This window comes from Podarcis filfolensis (assembly GCF_964270895.1).
Source record: "Podarcis filfolensis genome assembly, chromosome: 15".
NCBI lineage: Eukaryota > Metazoa > Chordata > Lepidosauria > Squamata > Lacertidae > Podarcis > Podarcis filfolensis.
The window spans coordinates 19,524,589-19,542,034 of record NC_139618.1 but is presented as its reverse complement, the minus strand read 5'-3'; the positions used below and the strand labels follow the sequence as shown (position 1 = coordinate 19,542,034).

General features: G+C 44.4%; 1 protein-coding gene across 2 annotated transcripts in view; it reads left to right on the top strand.

Moving 5' to 3' along the window:
- LOC310750581 (opioid-binding protein/cell adhesion molecule homolog) overlaps positions 1-17,446 on the top strand; it is a 731,536-nt gene that overhangs the window by 309,865 nt on the left and 404,225 nt on the right. The gene's annotated exons all lie outside the window — the stretch shown is intronic.

The following is a 17,446-nucleotide window of genomic DNA, read 5'->3' as shown; positions in this document are numbered from 1 at the left end:
TAGGTGGCCACTCAAGCAGAGGGCAACATTTGTTTTAGGAAGCCAAACCCATTTATATGGGACAGTGGAACTGTGCCCTGAAATCTGGTGTGAGCAATGGTGGATGGTGTCCATTGGGACTGGTAAGGCAGCAGGCAGAGAGACCAACAGCAGGGGGAGCCAGAGCGAATGTTAGGCAGAGGCAACTGATTCTAGCCTCGGCCCTCTCCTCAGTTCTACGAGGGCAAATCTGAGACTAAGGAGGTGGAGGAAGGGGACAGAGGCAGTGCCACTCCTTGGACTGCTTGCAAATAGGAAGGCAGACAGGTTGGGGCTGCTTGAGGGCAGGCTGAGGTGCCCCATTTGCTCTAATAGACCACCCTCCACTGGGTGTTCAGCAGCATTAGTGAGTGCAAGTGCATGAGGCAAGAATGTTATGCCGAAGAGCACATCTGTGTGCACGGGTGAAAAAGCTGCTAGGTATGTAGCAAGCCTGTTTGGTCAGCAGTCACTGTTTAGAAAGCTGTAAACATTCCTGAAACAGCAAACACCTGTGGAGAGCCTCGTCAGTTTGCCGGGAACAAGGGCTCCAACATCGGAAATTAATGTCTAAGGAAATAACTAGAGGATGATGTTAATAATTAAGTCTTTTAATGAGCACATTAATTTTTCTTCAATAGATTGATTCAGCGTTTCCTTTCCTAATATTGTTGCACACGCCAAAAGCAAACTCGCAATCCGTCTTGGTCTCCTGCAGAAAATAAAATTGCTTGAGCCAACCTGCCCTTGTCTCATGGGCTGGATGCGTCCATGGCACATGAAAGAGCAAGGGTCTGTGTATGAGAGGGAATAATGATGGGTGTGTTCGACCAAGTTTTCTGCAGAGCAGACCCACTGAAAAGAATGAGCTATATATACAGTGCTTTTTTTAAGGGGGTACTCAAGGGTACATAAGCAGTACCAGCGCCTTTTACTCTAGAAGAAAAGCACCAGTGGTTGCACTAGCAGAAACTCCTTACACAACAGATGACACAATCTATTGTGCAGCTCAACAGTGTTCTGCTGGCTCAAAACATTTCACTACTAGCAATGTGTGTATGCCACTAAGTGACTTTAACTTAATACTACATTGGATACAGCTCATATAATTGGAAGGGACTCAGTGTGGAATCTGCAATGCTGGATCCATCTGCAGGATCCCAGATAGAAGGTCACCCAGCCTCTCTTTAATTGTCATATGTGGTTCTTAGGAAGATGATAGTGCCTCTGAGCATGTTTTAGAGCAAATAGCCCTTCCATATCAGGAACTAGGTTTAAGGGCTTCTAACCCAAATGGTATAGCATCCTGAGAGTCTTAGGCACATCTCATTTTAGAAATCCCTTTGATCTCAGTAAATCTAAGATGACTGACAGGCTAACCTGGATGTAAGTTTACTTATTCCATTTTCATCTTATTTGATTTTCTTTCAATCTCTCTGTGTGTGGCTCTCTCAGTCTCTCTCTGAATAAAGAATTGCCCATCCTGTGTCCTCAAGCACTGTCCATGCTGTCATAGCTATATGAGACCCATAATGATTCAGAATGGAAATTCTGGGTAAGGTGGCCAGTTTTGCATTGCCAAAAAAGCGGATTTGCATTGCCAAAAAGAACGAGGACAATGGAAGGTACCAATTTGCATAATATGTGCATATTATAATAGTTACAATGATTTAAATAAAAATACAATGCACTTATCCACAATGGGGAAGACACCAGGTGACATCTGTACCTGTTCAGGCAGCTGAGCAGTTGCTGCTAACTGTTGATGAGCAACTTCAGGGCTCCTGCTCTCCCTCAATGTGAACTGGACAGCCCTCGCATAGAGGACACCATCAAAACTGTCCTGTAGCCACACAGCTACCCTAATTCTGAGATTCTGGCTGCTTTGCCCCATCCCAGCTCAGGTGGCAAAAGGAACAACACTTTCTTCTAACAGGCAATCAATTTCACCTTTAAAAAGATAGTCTTTACATAATTAAAAACAAGGGCTTTCATGAAAGGATATTCATTAAGGATTTATTTGCAAGTCTGTAATGGATTTAGTGGCACAGTTTGCTTATATTGGATGTGTTTCTGTTCCATTTAAGCCTCCAGTCAATAGCACACTCTTAACAATCACTGCATCTTAGTGGCATTCCAGCTGAGGTTGACAGGCATCCTTTATTTCAAGAGAACGGCCTTTAGGGCAGAACTCTGCAGTCTCACAGAACAGAGCACATACGCTCCCACGTTCTCGTAATAAGTCACCTCCCATAATACTTGTATCTAGCTAAGTTCTACTCCATGTAGACCCACTGAAATAAATAACCCTAATTGAGCCATGTCCATTAACCCCAAGGGCTTCTGCATAGACTTAGCATTGGCTGCAACCCCAAAACTCCAGAGCAAACTTTTAATTTGAAATTTGAGATGACCTACAATGGGTGTGGCCTGGCGGGTGAGTCCCAGAAGGCAGATAGAATGACCTGAAGGCTGCATCTGCCCTACCCCCCACCCCTTGTCGGAGGTTCCCCAGCCCTACAATACTATTTAACACTGAGTGTAGAAAGGAATCTGTGACTGCATCTGAAGTTCCAGTTGAGACCATGGCTACATTCATACCATACATTGAGTGAACCAGTGCTTTTTTCCTGGGGGTACGCAGGGGTACGCATACCCCTAAACATTTTGTGAATCTTTGTACTTTTGTCCATTTACTGTATTTATTTTTCCCAATTTGAACTATAAAATGGTGATTTTCTTGAGTCAACATGAGAGTACCCCTAAACATTTTTTAATTATTATTTTATTTTAGAAAAAAAGCACTGGAGAGATCTATGATGCCACTTAAAAAGAATCATGGGAGCTGTGGTTTGTTAAGGGTGCTGTTAGGAGACCTGTGTTCTGCTCTCAAAATGACAATTCCCAGTGTGGGTTTAACAATCAACCCATCATCTGAGAATTGTAGCTCTGGGAAGGGGGACTGGGGTCTCCTAACAACCGTCAGCACCATTAACAAGCTGCACTTCCCAGGAGAAGCCATAGCTGTTCAAAGTGGTATCATAGTACTTGTATGGTGTGAGAGTGGTCTACCTCTGATCATTTAAACTATTTCTGAATTGGATGTCGAGGTGAAAGGTCGCCCCTATCCTTTATTCAGACTTTAAAGCAGCCTCTCCCAAGCTTGAGCCCCCAGAATTTGTGGAACTCCCATTATCTCTGGCTACTCCCCATATTGTCTTGGGTGATTCGGGACTCAAGCTTGGGAAAGGCTGCTTTATTGCCTAAAAGAACAATTAAAAAGAAGCAAAACCATTTAAAAGTTTATGATTTGAGAAAGTTAAGTGAAACCATTGAAACCACAACAACCCATGCCTGTTTTAGAAACCAACGTACCCCAAAAGCATTAAGTGAAAAGAGCCAATTTTAAATCCCATTCTCATTTGAAATGCTGGCCTAACTGCTCTAGGTGCCCCTTTAAAATAGGAAACAGCTGGCATTTCTAATTTGAACAATACACTGTAATTAAGCAATGAAGTGTGCAGTAAACTCTTTAGATTTAATAAACTTAAAGGTTCATGTTCTAACCTTGATTGCTTTGTGTCTCTGCCATTCATGTTCAACATACTGATGCCAATCAACGGAAGAATAAGCTCTGTAATTTGGCAATGAATGCCAGTTATTTTGAGCCCGTGTGCTAACATGAATGTCAGCAGGCAAGCAGTGCATGGGCATCATTGCTGGATCAGATTGGGTCGCCATGTGTCCTGTTTTATAGAGGACTCTCCTCTGTTTGAAGGGTGGCCCCTCCCAAGCCCAGTTTATAGAGAATGGACCTTGAGAAAGGAGACCTTGAAGCTGATCTTCCACAGATAGCTCCTGGAGGGCCAGTGTGGTGTAGTGGTTAAGAGCGGTAGACTCGTAATCTGGTGAACCAGGTTCGCGTCTCCGCTCTTCCACATGCAGCTGCTGGGTGACCTTGGGCTAGTCACACTTCTTTGAAGTCTCTCAGCCCCACTCACCTCACAGAGTGTTTGTTGTGGGGGAGGAAGAGAAAGGAGAATGTTAGCCGCTTTAAGACTCCTTAGGGTAGTGATAAAGCGGGATATCAAATCCAAACTCTTCTTCTGGACCACAGACTAAGCAAGCACACAGTCTTCCCTGCCACAGTGAGATGTCTTGCATTTCTATTTAAATTATAGCAACTGTTATTAATTTCCATATACACAAAGAAAATAGCATATATTTCTCCTCACACCCATCATAGTTTTTATTTTATAATTTCTAACACTTAGAAGTATTAGAATTATGGTGCTGGGGGAGACTCTTGAGAGTCCCATGGACTGCAAGAAGAACAAACCTATCCATTCTTAAGGAAATCAGCCCCGAGTGCTCACTGGGAGGACAGATCCTGAAGCTGAGGCTCCAATACTTTGGCCACCTCATGAGAAGAGAAGACTCCCTGGAAAAGACCCTGATGTTGGGAAGGATGGAGGGCACAAGGAGAAGGGGACGACAGAGGACGAGATGGTTGGATAGTGTTCTCGAAGCTACCAGCATGAATTTGACCAAACTGTGGGAGGCAGTGGAAGACAGAAGTGCCTGGCGTGCTCTGGTCCATGGGGTCACGAAGAGTCGGACACGACTAAATGACTAAACAACAACAAACGCTTAGAAGTCCAACAGAGAAGACAAGTGGCTGTTGAGAAGGGCAGTACCACAGCAGTAGAGCATCTACATTGCATGCAGAAGAAGACAGCTTCACTCTCCTATGAGGACTGGGGCAGAACCCTGTCTAAAATCTTGGGAGAGCCACTCCCAGTCAGGGTAGACAGTACTGAGCTACTTGAACCAAAGGTCTGCATCAATGCAAGGCATGCTGGTATGTTGCAATGTTAGTTTTGGCACTAACATGCAATTGCTTGGGTGGTGCAAAGGAAGGGAAGTTCATGAACCATACTTTGCAGGGAAGCAAACATTTTCTGGGGATGGGAGGAGAAAAGGCAACTCAGTATGAATTTTCAGGGAGAAAAGCCCAGGGTGGGAGTACAAGGCAGCACACAAAATAAAAGATGGCCGATAAGAAAGGAGGTTCCGGTGTGGTCTATCATACTGCTTTTGCAGCTTAATTGCCTTTGAAACCAACCATCAGTCATTTCTGCAACCCGACAATGTGGACGTGCCTACTCAATCTTGGTCTGCAACACAAATTTCAGGCATAGTTTTTCATCTGCAACTTGGGGGTGACATGAAGGGCTCTAGTAGAAAGAACACTTGGGATGAGGGGACACCCGAATGTTGAGCAGAGCGTGTGGATTTGTATAGCCAGTTTGAATTGTTTAGATTTTTTGATTCTCAGATGGCTTCTTTTCTCGATGTTTGTCCTCAATGCAGCTTTAAAGCTTCCTATATTTAAATGTATATGTGTAGGGAGAAGTCATTAATAGTGTCACTATGAGTCTCTGGCCCCCAATTCCAGTGTCTTTGGCAATGGCACTTAACCCCCACTCCCACCCCCCAAAAAACCCCTCCACCAATAAGGAAGAGACTTCTTTCCTTACCAGGTAGGGGAACCATATTTCTACCCAAGGGTCATATTCCCTCATCATAACCTTCCAGGGGCCTCATGCTTAAGGCAAATGTGGGAAGTGGAAGAGGTTGCCTGGAGCAGAGGATGTGACTCATATACTACTAATAATATTAGTATAATAGGCTGCTCACAAAAGTTAAAGGCTTCTACAAGCACACATACACCTTTCTCTATCCTCCATCCAGGAAAGCAAAATATATTGCCACAGTTGGATAGCTCAGTTGGCAGAGCATGAGACTCTTAATCCCAGGGTCATAGGTTTGAGCTCTATGTTGGGTGAAAGATTCTTGCATTGCAGGGGGTTGGATAGATGACCCCCTCCCATTCTACATTTCCATGATTCTATGATTTTTATATATATATATAAGATATTTATTAAAGTTTTACAAAAAACAGAAGTTTACAGAATAAAAAGAAAACAAAAAAAGAGAGAAATAAGGGAAAAAAAACAGAAAATACAAAAATACATAGAAAAAAAGAAGAAAATACAAAATACAAAAAACAATTAGATAGAAAAAAATTAAAAACAAATCCATTTTTTGAAATCTTTAAGCTCATTTGCTTATTTCCTTGACCTCCTCACACCTCCCCTTTTTGTATTCCCATTTACATAATCAATTCAGCAAATCCTTACCCTCTTTCATTTGTCTTAACTCTATATCTTAGCATATTATAGCTATATAATTTCATCCATTATCAATCCATTTTTTTGCATATTCTTATTAACCTTGTTGCTAATACCACTTAATTTCAATCCAGCATCATTTTAACATTCATTAATTTTACAATTTTTCTGCAAATAATCTTTAAATTTCTTCCAGTCTTCTTCCACCAACTCTTCTCCCTGGTCTCGGATTCTGCCAGTCATTTCCGCCAATTCCATATAGTCCATCACCTTCATCTGCCACTCTTCCAGGGTGGGTAAATCTTGTGTCTTCCAATACTTTGCAATAAGTATTCTTGCTGCTGTTGTTGCGTACATAAAGAAAGTTCTATCCTTCTTTGGCACCAATTGGCCGACTATGCCCAGGAGAATTCTATGATTCTATGATTTCAGGCAGGCCACAAGGGTGTGGTGCAGTGATGCTGAAGGGCGTGGCCTGGGTGGTGGAGGTGTGGCCTGAGAAGAGTCCTGAGCAATGAATAGCAAGGCCTGGTGTGAGGAGACCCAGCTGACCCAAAGACTGGAGGTTTCTCACTCTGATGTAGACTGAGGTATAAGGTCTGTACCATTCACAGATTAACACCTGTGCATCTTCTGCTATTAGATCTTCAGAGCTGCAAAAATCCATCTTTTGCTCCTTTCAACTTAGCTTTTAGAGGTGCAGTGAAACTCCCACAGCTTAGTGTTTGTGGCTATGGATTGGCCACAATTATGTTGCCAGTGAAGGTGTGTTTGTGTGTGTGTGTGTGTGTGTGTGTGTGAGAGAGAGAGAGAGAGAGAGAGAGAGAGAGAGAGAGAGAGAGAGAGAGAGAGATCTGGGTTCTTTGAAGCAAAGCACAAAGACTTGCAAACAGACACCACAAGCCTAGATGCAAAGCTGATGATCAATATACCAACCGTTAAATAAGAGAGAAATCCAGTAAGGGTGATCTCAGGCTTTGACTGTGCACAGCAAATAGTGAAATTTGTCAGACTGGGCAGCTTTAGAAAGCGAGGGGGGTTGGGAGAGGATTTGGCCAGAGGTTGTGTGAAAGAGGAAAACAAGAAGAGCAACAAATCCTTCTCTGTTTTCCACAGCATTGCTTTAACTAAAAGAAATAAAGAAAAGCAATTGGCTATAAAACACCCCTGGTGGTAATGCGTGTTTACTTCATGCCATGACAATTCGAAGTCTGTTTGCTGCATTTTAAAGCTCAAAAACATTTATCCAGCTGCAATAAATGGACATTGAAATGAGATGATGAGTCAAGTCTTGGGCTAGAGGTTCCAGAAAATTGTGTCCTGTTTTGCTTCCTATCGTTCCTGCAAGGATCTCGGCAGCATTATCTAGTTTATTCTCGCTCTGCTTCTCTGAAGCAGGTTAGACTGGAAGCATATTTTTCAGTGAGCTTTGTGGCTGAGCAGGGTTTGGAACCTAGGCTTTTCCCATCCAAATCCCAGGCACTGACTGTAACAGCTTCCCCACTGTCTCTTAGTGATGAGTTGAGAGCTGCCCAATGAAAGATGCTTACACAGTCACCACTGCATGATGCAAAGCAGAGTGCCATGTTTTCATAGAGGACTGGAAGCCTTTGTAGATTCCCAAGAATCTCAGCTTTTTCAAAAGTATACTTCTAGGCCACATAGTGTCAATCAACATAAATGTGAATAGTGCCACTTGAAGATGTAGGAAACTGGTACTGGGAACTTCTAGTGATTCAGGAATGACACCTTTCCACCGCAATGTTTTCTTTCCAGTGTTTCTCACACCCATCTTCTGATATACACCGGTTACTTCCCAATTTCCTTCCAGAAAGAAGGGTCACTTCCACACTTCCAGATGATCTGCTCATTGAGCATTCATTCTGATTTGCTTATGCGGAGGCTAGATGACATTGTGTCATGCAAGAGTTGTCTATTCTTTCAGTGCATTTTCCCATCACCTTACTTGTTGCAAAAAAGTGAGATCATTTAGGAGGAAGTGGGTCTGTTGTGAAGACCTCCCAGTCAACTGGGCAGATTCCCATTAGACATTTAAAGAACATCCAACACACGTTTTAAAGGACAAGTCTTCCCCCAAAGATTCCTGGGAGCTGTAAGCCCACAAGCTACAATTTCAGATGTGCTGGTATCGACCTACTTGCCTGTTATTATAATTGCACAATCTGAATTTGCCCATATGTGACTGAATCCCACCCTTCCAGGCATAGTTTTGAGGCACTCAGTGACACCTCTGGGTCTTTAAATGTTTCCACTGGGATCTTCAGTATGACAAGCTGGCTTCCTTCCTTTGCTTCAGCTGGCTGGAAGAGATTTGCAAAGTGGATTTGTTGCAAAGGTTATTTGAATTCTCAATGCATTGCCTCTGCGATGGACACTTGGTCATCAGTTGCATTAAACATCGGGTCAGTCCTCCTCTCAGTGTCTTCACCCTTTGTCTGTAATTCTGCAATCTAATGGTGGTGATTAGTCAGTGTCCAGAGAGAGGATGAGTAGGCTCCTGACTCAGCCCTGGCTGTCTGACTGATGTGCTCCACACAGGGCTGGGGGAAGTCATTAGCCGTAGGGCTGGTTACTGATCAGTGAGGGGGGAGCATGTTCAAAGGAAGGATTCCAGCACCTGGCATTAAATGATGTTTCCAGGAGATGAAAAATAGGTTCAGAACAGCCTCCGGGAATCCACAGCAACTTCTGCACCATGCATATATGAAGCTCTAAGGTTTATGAAATGCATAGTACCTCCTGTTGTTGTTTAGTCGTTTAGTCGTGTCCGACTCTTCGTGACCCCATGGACCAGAGCACGCCAGGAACTCCTGTCTTCCACTGCCTCCTGCGGTTTGGTCAGACTCATGTTTGTAGCTTCGAGAACACTGTCCAACCATCTCGTGCTCTGTCGTCCCCTTCTTCTTGTGCCCTCAATCTTTCCCAACATCAGGGTCTTTTCCAGGGAGTCTTCTCTTCTCATGAGGTGGCCAAAGTATTGGAGCCTCAGCTTCACAATCTGTCCTTCCAGTGAGCACTCAGGGCTGATTTCCTTAAGAATGGATACGTTTGATCTTCTTGCAGTCCATGGGACTCTCAAGAGTCTCCTCCAGCACCATAATTCAAAAGCATCAATTCTTTGGCGATCAGCCTTCTTTATGGTCCAGCTCTCACTTCCATACATCACTACTGGGAAAACCATAGCTTTAACTATACGGACCTTTGTTGGTAAGGTGATGTCTCTGCTTTTTAAGACGCTGTCTAGGTTTGCCATCGCCTTTCTCCCAAGGAGAAGGCGTCTTTTAATTTCGTGACTGTTGTTACCATCTGCAGTGATCATGGAGCCCAAGAAAGTAAAATCTCTCATTGCCTCCATTTCTTCCCCTACCCCTCGCCAAGTATTACTGGGGCAGGCCAAGAGGCCACATTTTGTATTTAGGTGGTGGGAATCTTAGTAGGACATAAGAAGCTGCCTTATAACTGAGTCAGACCATTAGTCCATCTAGCTCAGTATTTTCTACACTGACTGGCAGTGGATCTCCAGGGGTTTTGGCAGAGCATATTCTTAGCCAAACTTGGAAATCCAAGGAATTGAACCTGAGCCCTTCTACAGTTAGCAAAATCAGGCCTCTCTCTCTCCCCCCACTGCCAGCTCCCCCCCCCAATGCCCTAAAACAGGTTGTTCCCCAAACGGCTATACTAAGGCATTTTGTAAGTTGAAGCAGAGTTCAGATGACCGCTAGCACCAATATCTTAAAACAGTCTTCCCAAAATGATTGCTCTGCCACTGAACTACAACCCTTCGCAATAATGTATAATGCTATACAATGCATCCAGTCTCAAATATGAGGAATAAGTGCAATGTGCCTGGGTTTCCCTCTCACTCTACATACCGCCTCCCTCGACACACAAACACACACAGCACTGAGCAACGAATCATATGCACACTGTGCATATGGCAAAAACAGGTACTTTGGATTGCTCCTTTCCATGAGAGGAGTAACACGAATTACCTAGGAACAGGTTCAATTACTCGCTCAGCTCTTCCTTGGCATTGACTTTAATTAAGTTGTGCAGCAGATAAATTACAACCATTATAAAGTTTATCTGCCAAGGAGGGGGGCGAGCAAAAGACACAAGGGAAGGAACCAGGGAAAGAGAACAGAAAGGGAGGAAACCAGGCAAAGACTCTATCTAAGTGGGATTTGTTTTTTGTTTTTTTTAAGGTAGGGAGGCAGGAAAGATGTTGCATCGGGCAAGATGAAAGGGCTTGTGATTTGATGGGCATTTCAGCTGTGGCGTTGCAAGGCTCTCCCACCTCTGCTGCAGAATAGGTTCTTCCTCCTGTCAGTCGCATCTTGCAGCTTGTTAAATGCCCTCTGATTGGGTATTCCATCAAGGCAGTGTCAGGAAGAAGGATGAGATTATCGATTGTGTCATCTAGGCTGATAAATAGCATCTCCTCAAATCTAGCTCCTCAGTGTGCATGCAGAGGATGCTGAGAGGAGTGTGGCAAAAGCCCAGTGCCGAATGCATTTTGCCTGTTGTTTGGCTGGGGCTGATTCCATTCTTTGGAAGTATTCAATTTTACAGTTTTCCTGGGTGGTTTCCTGCTCCACCTAACATGGTCGAGGGCATGCTTTTGATAACTGTGGGTATTCTGACATATTTTGTGCAGGCAACCCAGCTCTCTTCTCACGTGGGAGTCCATGGATTGTGCTGTTATCTTAGAATTTTGTACTCTTGACAGAGAATAATGAAAGATGTGCTTACCAAACCATGGTGGAGTGATGCAAGTGCTTAGCATACCTGGGATGAAAAGTGCATTGTCTTTATGGTAGGGCTGCCAGATGCAAAAGAGAATGGGCTTGTGCACCTTGGAATTGTTGTGCAGAAGGAAGAATTTCATTGTGCATGTCTACACAATTAGCAAATGTACAGGAGCCTATCCTCTTCTGCATCTGAGCACTCCACTTTACAGTGAACTTAGACGCAGAGGTAGTTACATTTGACCCTCCAGATATTGGTGGACTCCAACTCCCGTCACCCTTGACTATGGTCTATGCTGGCTGGGGCTGATGGGAGCAGCAATCCAACAGCATTAGGTTAGTCAAGAACGTCGTGTCGGCTCTTAAATAACAATTCTAAGTCCTATTTTGGGTGGGCTCTTCTTCTTCTGCCTTTTCTTCTTTAGGGTGTCTGTGTTAATGTCTCTACTGCCTTGGGGTCTAGGAACTGCCACCTAGTGCTGCTGAAAATTTTTGCCCAAAGCAAAAATATTGCAGCTGAGTTGGAGGTCCTTGCCAAGGCAAAACCTCCAAGAAATTTCAAGAGAAGAAACAAAAAGAAATTAAAAAATGATAATGATGTTTCTCAAAAGGGGTTCTCATCACATCCCAACTCCCACCTGTTCCACAAGTCTGGTTCTCTTTTATCCTGTTACCTAGCGAAGGATATTTCTTTGGGGGTTGCCAAATAAGCATTTCAACTGTAAAGGGCTATTTTGGAACCCTGCAGCCTGAAATAAAGAACACCAAATACATTTTGTGAGGCTTTGATGTTCCAAAACAAAGGATGGCCCTTTCAGAAAAAAGAAGCAAGGGATATTTCTAAGAAGAGACTCAGCCTCAGAGGTTGCTTTCGTGGCAGGTCTCGTTTCAAGTCAAGGGAAGGACTGGATTGCAAACTGGGTTAGGCAGTGGGGCCATGAATCTCATCAGGGAGAAAGGCTGGGTATAAATAAATTATTAATAATAATATAGGGAGCCCTGAGCCCAGTTCTGTTGAGGGGGGGGAATAATTCCTCACTGGAGGAAGAAACTAAAATGTATAAGTCTATAGGTCCACTTCATGCAATGTGGGTAGAGCAAGATTTGGCCTACTGTGTGTGGTTTCACTATTTCTAGTCCCACCAGGCATTTAAATGCTGAACATAATACTTACACAGGGCCTGAGCATTGAAGGCCTGTTAGTCCCAAGTCCATGGTCACTTCCCAGATGAACTGCATAGTTTGTGCCTAAATGTAGCTGTATTTGTGCACAAGATACTACTGAAATACTACTGTGTGAATGCAAATATTATATACAAAGCATGGGTATCAGGAAGATTCAGTGCTAAGACGGGCATGCCAACTTCAGCAGCCAGGCTATAAGCTCTGCCAAGCTGAACTTTGCTTCATCTTGTCTGCAACCACCAGACCTCAAAAGCTTATGTTGTCCATAGGTGATGAACTCAACAGTGCTTTTGAAATTCACCATAGAGGAATATTTTTCTTTGAGCATGTACAAAGTGCCTTCTTCTTACCTCTGAGTAACTGCAGAGAGCCACCCTTCGGAAGTCAAGAATGAAGGGCTGAAGGCACAGCTTGCCCAAAAGGACTTAAATAGGCTAACTCCCACTAGGTTTAGCTGTTCTGCTGCAGCTGCTTGCTGCCTTTTCCTGTGTAGCTGTGCTTTGCTTCTTTTTGCTCTGAAAATGATGGAGCCATCCCCACCTTGGCAATTATCCCCTTACTTTGAATGACCTTCAGAGCCAGATGGATAGCACGGCAGGTGTGAAGAAGGAAAGCATCCAGAGCATTGTTTTCACTAAGCTTTTCGCCCTCTTGATTTATACAGAGCAGAGTGCAGTGGTGATGCTCAAGACCCGCTCATAGATTATCTTCATCCCAGCTGCAGTCAGCCAGGCAGCAGAGGTAAACGGAGAGCTCTCTGGTACCCTATCTGTCACCTTCCCTCTGGCAGCTCTGGCAGAACACAAAACAGTCTCTTGCTAGGGAAAGTTTCTCACTCCATCATGCAGCACCAAAAGTCATCTTCTGCAAACAAGTGCATGAGTCTCCGGAATGCACCTGTTCTGGTAGGTGTGGGAGGAAATGAGTAAAGGTCAAGCCCACATGTTGCTAACAGCCAACCACTTGTTCTGGATAAGAATCAGCTCTCAAGTTACGCAGCCCCGGGGGAAAGATTACTTGAGTGGACTGGAAAGAAACATGGGAAAAGCACAATCCACACAATTCATTTAGATGAATGGACCTAACTTAGTCATGCTCATTAATGGGTCTGCATTAATGAGAGCCAGTGTGGTGTAGTGGTTAAGAGCGATAGACTCGTAATCTGGGGAACCGGGTTCGCGTCTCCGCTCCTCCGCATGCAGCTGCTGGGTGACCTTGGGCCAGTCACACTTCTTTGAAGTCTCTCAGCCCCACTCACCTCACAGAGTGTTTTTTGTGGGGGAGGAAGGGAAAGGAGAATGTTAGCCACTTTGAGACTCCTTCAGGTAGTGATAAAGCGGGATATCAAATCCAAACTCTTCTTCTTCAGAACCTAGTTGAATGCCACCTCTATTGATCTAAGGGAGATCTCCACCACTGGAATCAATGGAGTTGAAATTATATTAAATTTGGATGCATTGTTAGTCCATACAAAACCTGTAGCTAAGAATGATCTAATGAAAGCTTAGCCTTATGATCCTCCCTGGTGGACAGCTGTGGTATCTTCTGTCTGCTGGACAGGGAGGGAGGACCTGTGTGGCCCTCAGTCCCAACCAGCACTGCTTGTGATCAAGGATGATGGGAGCTGCTTTCTAGCAACAACTGGGAGGGGGGGAGTCCATTCCTTGATCTAACTGAAACCAAAGCCTTCAGGAACTGAGCCCAGGGATCTAAAATGCCAGTGCTTCCTGCTGGTCATTGGGACTGGTATGATGATGATAAATAGTAAGGTCCCAGGGTGGTTTACAACATTAAATCACAGCATTAAAAAACCATTTAAAACAACTTACAATCACAAGATAAGGTGGGTTCTAAAAAGGTGTTCGGGTAGAAGGCAGGGAGACTGACACTAGATAGAGATGGAGCCAATGACAGGTTCATTCTCATCCCTGCTGAGTTTTATAAGGGCAACACTAAGACCAAGGAGGAGAAAGCTGACATGTAGCTCCACCAACTTGACTTGTTGGACATAAGAAGGCAAGTAGCTGGGGGCTGGTTTGGGGCAAACTGAGACCAGTAGGGCCATTCCACCTAATGAATCACTTTCCTCTGCTGATATGCACTACATGCATGAATGCATATAACAGAATAACTTCCCAGTTTGTGGGGATTAAGGACTGCTGTGGCAATCTCTCTGCCGCAATGACCCGAAGTTCCATCCTTTGGTCAGTCATGCAGGGGACAGTGTCTGACCCACAGGGCAGGGCATCTGGTTGGAGTCCTGCCAAAGCTTTTGCCAATACGTCTGTTGCTCTTTTGTTCATCTTCAAAAATTGTAGTCTGCCCTTCAGCATTGCTGCCTCCAAGGAGGCTAACGTGTCAGATAAAATAGATAAAACAATAAAATCACATATAAAGAACAGAACTGCAGAACACTAAAAAAAAAAAAAAAGTTAAATCATAGCAGCATTCAACACACACATGCACACACAACTCAACTGTATTTTGAGGCCTGCGGAAAGAAAATATATTGTCAGAATGGCATGAATGTAGGTGTTAGGTATCAAATGAGGATTTTTTAAGAGTTACCTCTGAGGATATCAACAGGCTGATTGGACAAGTGAAACCGAGCACCTGTCTCCTTGGTGCTTGCCTACCCTGGTTCATAAAAGTGAGCCGGGAAGGGCTGGCTGATTGACTCCATGGGATGGTGAATACTTCTCTCTGTGAGGGAGCCTTACTATACCCTCCAAAAGAGGCAGTTATTAAACCAATTCTTTAAAATCCATCTTTGGACCTGGCCAATATTGCCAGTTTTAGGTGATTGAGTGGGTGGTTGCTGAACAACTCCAGGCAAGCCTGGAGGATGTGGACCATTTGGATCCTTTCCAATTGGGACTGGAACTGTTTAATGGAACTGAAACTTCATTGGTCGTGCTGGTCGATGATCTCCGGCCAGCTAGGGACAAAGGTGAAAGTTGTTTCCTAGTTCTGCTGGATCTCTCAGCGGCCTTTTATATCATCAACCATGACATCCTTCTGGACTGTCTAGAGGAGCTGGAAGCTGTGGGCACTGTTATACAGTGGTTCTGCTCCTTCCTTCTGGGCCGTGTACAGAAAGTGGTGTTGGGGGATGACTGTTCAGACCCCTGGGCTCTCACTTGTAGGGTGCCTCAGGGCTCCGTCCTCTCCCCCATGAATTTCAACATCTATATGAAGCTGCTGGAAGAGATCATCAGGGGGTTTGGTCTGGGTGTTCATTAGTATGCAGGTGATACCCAGCTCTACCTTTGTTTTAAATCAGAACCAGTGAAGACAGTGAATGTGAGTGTCTGGAGGCAGCTGGAGGATGGATGGTGGCTAGTGGATTGAGGTTGAATCCTGACATGACAGAAGTACCATTTTTGGGGGATAGGGGGTGGGCAGGTGTGGGGTACTGCCTGGTCCTGAATGGGGTAACTGTGCCTCTGAAGAACCAGGTGTGCAGCCTGGGAGTCATTTTGGACTCACAGCTGTCCATGGAGGTGCAGGTCAATTCTGAGTCTAGGACAGCTGTCTGCCAGCTCAATCTGGTACGCAGGCTGAGACCCTACCTGCCTTCTGACTGTCTTGACAGAGTGGTGCATGCTCTAGTTATCTCCCACTTAAACTACTGCATTGTGCTCTCCATGGGGCTACCTTTGAAGGTGACTCGGAAACTACAACTAATCCAGAATGAGGCAGCTATACTGGTAATTGGGAGTGGCCGTCGAGACCATATAACGCTGAGACAGTCCCGAAATACCTACACTGGCTCCCAGTACATTTCCGAGGACTATTCAAAGTGTTGGTGCTGACCTTTTAAGCCCTAAATGGCTTGGCCTAGTATACTTGAATGGCCTCCACCCCCATCGTTCTGCCCGGACACTGAGATCCAGCTCCAAGGGCCTTCTGGCAGTTCCCTCACTGTGAGAAGTGAGGTTACAGAGAACCAGGCAGAGAGCCTTCTTGATAGTGGCGCCCGCCCTGTGTTTTACAAATTTTTATGTGCTGTAAGCTGCCCAGAGTGGCTGGAGAAACCCAGCCAGGTGGCAGGGGTATAAATAATAAAATTATCATCATCATCATCATCATCATCATCATCATCAATGACTACTAATCACAATCACTTTGCTTTGGTTCCATGGTCAGAGGCAGTAATGATTCTGAATGAGAGTTTATAGAAACTGCATGAGAGGAGAATTTCATTGTGACTGGTTTCTGCTTATGGGCTTATCATGGTTATTTGGTTGGCTACTGTGAGAACAAGATAGTGGGCTGGGTTGGGTGAGTCATTGGCCTGATTTAGCAGGCGCTTCTTATGGGGGAGAGCGTTATTGCAGTCAGGTCCTCCTTGAGGGCTTCCTATTGGGGCATCTAGTTGGCAACTGTGAGAACAGGATGTTGGACTAGGTGTGCCATTCAGCAGCCTCTTCTCATGTTCATATGTTCTTGTGAAAGGCAAGAAAGGAGGGGCCACTTGCTGTGGGCCAGATGAGGAGGTCTCAGGGTCCACATCTACCCCCAGGCCACTGAATTTCCCACCTCCTCGCTTTACAAAATGAAAGCCATAAATTTTAATGTTGAAACTAGTCCTTGGCATTCGACCACACATGAATTGTGAGGAAGAGAACCATACTGCAAACCTCACATGTAGATGGCCTTTCTTGGTTCCTATCCTTGGCCAGCACTTGGCAGGCATTCCCATCATGCAGTTGTGCCTGTTCTGAAATATGTAAGTGAAATACGACCTTTTACCCAAGTACCATGAATATTCATGTCTCTTCTCACCTTCTGAATCACGCTAATGCCTTTTCTAAAATGATTTCTAATGACATGCAGATAATTTGGCTAATGTAACTCTGTGTAGTTAATGCCTTAGCCTCTGGACCCAATTCTCTTTGCTCTTTTGAGCCTGTTTTCCATAACTTCAGTAAATATGTTTAATAATCAATTGCTGTTTTATTAAAGCACAGTAATAGTCCCCACTAAATCCAAGTTCAATCTTTATTTGAGACACTTAATGTAAATATTGATGGTTGCTTGGAATTATGGAAAGGGCTTGAGCAGTCTGTTCCATTGGGTGCTAGATCCATTTATTTTTCCCCCAGCACTATTCAGATTTTCAGAAACTAGACTGCCTTCAGGTGTCAGTGGTTCTTCTCTTTCTCCCTCCATCCTGACAAGCCGTTGGAAGGTGATGAGCAATGTTGGCTGCTGGATTTCCAATTCACTCACCAGTAGTGAACTGATTCAGACATAATGCTAATCCATAATTCAAAA